Raw genomic sequence first — 6,000 nt, forward strand, 5'->3', positions numbered from 1 at the left:
GCAGTTGCTAAATCTTTAACATAAAAGATAATTACCCCTCTCTCTTGCCAAAGCTGATTTAATAGCCAAGCACTAGGAAGCAGTAAAAGGGTAACTATTTATAGCTAATCAGAGTCAATCAAGGCACGAGTGACTAAGAAAATCTGAGAAAGATTTATGATCTTACAGTGTGCTTTACTTAGTTACCAGAGTTAAGAGTGCTTAACTTAGTTACCAGAATTTTCTGAGTTTATACAATGCAGTGAATTACAATTTAAGGAAAAAGACTGATTGTGAACATAAAAATAAGTCAACCAAAAACATAATTAAGAGATTTAGTTCCTGTTATTATTGATGAAATTTGACTTGTGGTTAAACCACGGCTTCTCATGATTCTGGCTGCGATGCTGTAGATCAGGGGTCTTCAAACTTGGCCCTTTTATAATTTGTGGACTTCAACTCCCAGAATTCCTCAGCCAGCAAGTCATAAAAGGGCCAAGTCCACAAGTCATAAAAGGGCCAAGTTTGAAGACCCCTGCTGTAGAAATTTATTGAACTACACTTCCCAGCATCTCCTAGTATTGATCAAGCTGATTTGGGGCAGCGGGAAGCTAAAATTTCATCAGTTTTTAAAAGTTAGCCTTGGCTTTGTGGAAAGTGTTGTAGAACCGATTTGGCGTTGAATAGAGAGCGCCCCCTTCCGGCCAACAAACCCTTCATTCTCCCTCCTTCGAACGTTAAGACGCCTTCGTGCCGCCTTAGAGAGAGCCAGCTTTAGAAACGCGCACACGCGCGCGCTTGCGGAGCGTTTGTTCGAAGGGAAGAAAGAAAGAAGGAAGTAGAGAAAAAAGCCAGAGATCTTCGCAGATAGGGAAGAGTTAACCCACTGAATGCAGGCGTCGGGAACTCCGGCCAAGTCCCCACAGCGTGTGCGTTGTTGGTACCTGGGCGCCTGCCCCTGTCTCTGGGGTGGAGCCATCTCTAACCACAGGGCAGCCCTGTCTGCATTCCTTCAGAATGACTGACAGCTGCGTGACTAGCTCGGCTCATCCCAGCTCGTTTTTTGGATCGAGTTGAAAGAGCTGCCTCCTCCGGGCTAATTCAAACGACTGCCTTTTGAAATCCTCCGATTCGGGAGCGAGGGAGTCAAGGCAATAGGTCCAGAGGGTGGCTGGCTAGCTAGCTGGGTGGGTTCAGATTGCTGGCTTGCACATTTCTGAGCGAGAGGTTGCCTGACAGAGGCTCCTGCGCCTTGGAAGCTGAGTTCTCTAACAAGGATCAAGTCCACAAGTGCTTGTCCTGATAAAAGGCTGTCTGGGCTGATGGAATCTCAGTGAAGGGGCTGCTCAAAGGCTCTGGAGTTTCCAGACCTTCTGTGGCTTCTAATGGAAAAAAAATGAGCTAGGTGTGTGAGTGTGTTGGGGGGACATAAGCTGAACTTGTCAGAGCAGCAGAAAGTTGCACCAGTCTCGTTGCTTTCTGCCTTGCTGCACAGTGTAGTGGTCAGTGATCACTAGAATTGGAAAATACAGGTTCCAATCAGGGATGGGTTAGGAAATTTGAGGGGAGAATCTTGGGAGAGAGATTCTGAAGATCATAATCTGGAATCACACATTGGATTAAGTTAGTAAGTAGTTCTTTGCTGCTTAGTGTATTGGGAAAAGTCTACCATTGTGGTGTTTTGTTTTGTTTTTTAAGTACGCCACGTTTAAGCAGACCAAAGTTTGGTGTGGTAACTCAAGTCACTGAATTAGAAGAAGCCTAACCCCATGTTTGTTTTAAGAAATCCAGACTTGGAACATCTTTCTCTGATCGTTTACAGAGAAGGTGCCCATGGATATCTTGTTTTGGCATCTACCAGACTCTCTGCCTCACCTGGAGATTTACATTAAAGAATTATTTTAATTAAAAAAAATGAAAAGGAGAATGCTACAAAGCAAAAGTACCCGCCTCCAGACTTAATTTTATTTCCAAGAATATCTCCAGGGCTCAAGAGGATCCCATGAGCTTTCTTAGAAAATAAAAATGATGTACTGCTGCAGTCCAGGTGCTATGTTTATCTATCCTGGAAAAGGAACAAGAGATTATATGGGGTAAGGAAGATGTTGTGTCCCAATACAGAATGAAGTGGATTTGACACTCCTTTCCAGAACTCTCTGGTTTGATAATATCTATTTTTTAGACCAAGGTTTCCCAAATTGTAAAATACACCTCCATTGTGGAGATGTAGACATTCTGGGGAAAGTGTGAAGAACCTTTTAGTTAAATTGCTACAATAAATTATCTTGTTAAGTGAATCATATGGTTGTTAAGCAAATTTGACTTCCCCCATTTTCTTTGCTTAACAGAAGCCAGTTGGGAAGGTCACAAATGGTGATCACATGACCCTGGAATGATGCAACCATTGCATGCCAGTTGTCAAGCATCCGAATTTTAATCACATAAATGTGGGGATGCTACAACAATTGTAAGTGCAAGGACCAGTTATAAATGATTTCTTTTCAATATCATTGTAACTTCGAATGATCATTAAACAAATGGTTGTAGATCAAGGACTATCTATTTTATGGCAGGTAAGATTATATTAAAGGGAGGTGTGATGGCAAAAAGTTTGGGAACCTCTGTTTTAGACATTTAGATAAATGGTTTTCTAATTAGTTGTGTGTTGGATCGGCATGAGAACACTTGGTTTATTTTGAAAAGGCACTTCCTGGAGATAATGTGATTCTTGTTGTGGAGACAACAAATTGGCACAGTTCTCCTTGTTGGAAGACTTGTGTAACCCCAAGATATTGTCCAGCAGTTATAGCAGTGAGACCTGGCAGAGTTGAAGTGATGCCATGCAGCTATGTTGCTTTCCATTTAGAAATACTGCCCGGACAGTGGGAGAGATGTGTAACCTTGCAAAGCAGCCTTATCAAAGCCAAGCATCCTTCAAAACATTCCACAATCTGTTCTATATTTATTGAACTGTCTTATCATTAATCAGTTTCTTCAACCAGACATCAATAAGGTATAACTGTTTTCATGCTAAAATTAAGATAAAATTACATCCACAACATTCCCATCAAATATTTGCTTTTTTATTGGATTGCTGTCTTGTAGCTATTTTTGTATTTATTTCAATGTTAGTTCATGTTGGGTATTTTGCTATTTTATGTATTTTTATTATGGTGAGCCACCCAGAGTTGGTTGGAAGCAGAAACCATCCAAACTAAATAAAATAAAAGGAAGAAAGCAATAGGGAAAGAGGAAGAGAAGGACATTTAAAGGGTTTGATTTCATGTGGTTATTAGATCCATGTATGTATGTATTTTCATGTGGTTATTAGATCCATGTATGTATGTATGTATGTATTTATGTGGTTTTTTCATGTGGTTATTAGATCCATGTATTTTTTTCATGTGGTTATTAGATCCATGTATGTATGTATGTATTTAATCAATTTATTTATATACTATTTACTCCAGCAACCCCAATCTAATGAATCATATCAAGAGTCTATTTCAGGAGCACCTTGATATATTTGGAAGACCCACCTTGTTGTTTCCCAAGATCTAGTAATTCAAAGGCATTTTAAATGTGGAGACCTGTGGAATCATCATGGATATACTGTTAAATATATTCTCCATGTAATTTTATAATTGTTCTTTCAAACTACTTGGAATACTGCATCCAGTTTTGGTCACCACAATGTAAAAAAGATGCTGAGACTCTAGAAAGAGTACAGAGAAGAGCAATAAAGATGATTAGGGGACTGGAGGATAAAACATATAAGGAACGGCTGCTGGAATTGGGTATGTCTAGTTTAACGAAGAGAAGGACGAGGAGGGACATGATAGCAGTCTTGAACACTATCTAACAAAATGAAATTCAATGGTGAAAAAAGTAAGGTTCTACATTTAGGCAAGAAAAACCAAATGTACAAGTATAGTATAGGGGGTACCTTGCTCAATAGTAGTAACTGTGAGAGGGACCTCGGAGTCCTAGTGGACAATCACTTAAATATGAGCCAGCAGTGTGCTGCAGCTGCCAACAAGGCCAACACAATGCTGGGCTGCATTAACAGTGGGATAGAATCAAGATCACGTGAAGTATTAATACCACTTTACAATGCCTTGGTAAGGCCACACTTGGAATACTGCATCCAATTTTGGTCACCACGATGTAAAAAAGAAGTTGAGACTCTAGAAAGAATACAGAGAAGAGCAATAAAGATGATTAGGGGACTGGAGGCTAAAGCATATAAGGAAAGGCTGCTGGAATTGGGTATGTCTAGTCTAATGAAGAGAAGGACGAGGGGGGACATGATAGCAGTGTTCCAATATCTCAGGGGCTGCCACAAAGAAGAGGGAGTCAAGCTATTTTCCAAGGCGCCTGAAGGTAGGACAAGAAGCAACAGACGGAAACTAATCAAGGAGAGAAGCAACCTAGAACTAAGGAGAAACTTCCTGACAGTTAGAACAATTAACCAGTGGAACAACCTGCCTCCAGAAGTGGTGAATGCTCCAACACTGGAAGTTTTTAAGAAGAGACTGGACAGCCATCTGTCCGAAATGGTGTAGGGTTTCCTGCCTGAGCAGGGGGTTGGACTCGATGACCTCCAAGATCCCTTCCAACTTTATTATTATTATTATTATTATTATTATTATTATTATTATTATTATTATTATTATTATTATTATTATTATTATTATTATTATAATATAACTTAATGGCCAGTACCATATTAAGAGGTAATAATGGTCAATAATGGTCACTATGTTATAGCCATACAACAGAAGGAATTCTAGAGATCATTTAATCTGCTTAATTCTGGAAATGCAGTGGCAGATGGAAGCATAGTATTTTTGATAGATGACAGATGATAGAATACATTTATTAGATGCAGATGACAGAATACATTTCTGAATTCAGGGACTCTGGACAACCTGTATACTGTACTTCACGAGAGTGGGGAAAATGTGGAAGCATCTCAAAACTTGATCCAAGGGGCTTTAAGCTGAAACTTGTGAAGGAGTGAGAAGAGATCTATATAAGATATGGAAAGAGTCAGTAATGAACAGATAAATGCAGGAAGCAATTTTTTTTTATTTTATTTGTATTTACAAATAGTTCAAGGCAGTGAATATATCTAATATAACTTCCTTCTCCTAATTTCCTCCAATACAACCCTGTGAGATGAGTTAGGGTCGGCGAGCGAAGAAGGCGCGTTGGACCGCGGGACCACCTGGGCGGGGCCGCGAGCGGAGAAGCCTAGCGGAGAAGCCTAGCGAGGCCCAGCGGAGAAGCCTAGCGAGTGGAGAAGCCTAGCGAGGCCCAGCGAAGCCCAGCGTGGTGACGACTTGGGGCTTAGCGGCCAGGAAAATCGGCGGCCGGATGCGGTGGCGGCCTAACGGCCTGATGCGGCGATGGCCAGCGGCTTGACACGATGGCAGCTCGGCGGCCTGAGGAAAATCTACGGCCCGAAGCTGTGGCGGCCTAGCGGCCTGACGCGGCTGCCTGGCGGCCCGATGCAGCGGCGGCCTTGCGGCTTGTTGAAGATCTGGCGGCCCGATGAGAGTCTGGGGCTTGGCGGCGTGGCAGCTTGGCGGCCTAGCGGCCTGGTGACCGGGGTGGCCCGAAGGCCTGTAGGGAGAAGTGACCAGCAATGTGGCATACAGCGGCCCGGAGGTTGTGCCGGCCCAGCAATGCGGTATACAGCGGCTCGGAGGGTGCGCCGGCACAGTGGCACAGCGGCCCGGGCGGAAGAACGGCCCGGGCGGAGGACAAGGCCCAAGGGAGGTATTTGCCGGAGGGATATGCCTGATGGTGAGTGCCTGGGGGCCCTGGGGACCTGTGTGACTGGGCCTGGCATGCCTGGAGGCCTACGCTGCTGGGGCTGGCCGACTTTGACTGCAACTCCCTCCCCCCCTTTTTATGGGGGGTTAAAAGATCTATGAACTATGCTGCCTTCTTCCAATTCATCTAACCCCTCGACCACCACCACGAGGACTTTCCCCCTTCCCGACTCTGCTGTTG

The sequence above is a fragment of the Protobothrops mucrosquamatus genome, unplaced genomic scaffold, assembly GCF_001527695.2.
Source record: "Protobothrops mucrosquamatus isolate PMUCROS unplaced genomic scaffold, P.Mucros_1.0 scaffold10, whole genome shotgun sequence".
Lineage (NCBI taxonomy): Eukaryota > Metazoa > Chordata > Lepidosauria > Squamata > Viperidae > Protobothrops > Protobothrops mucrosquamatus.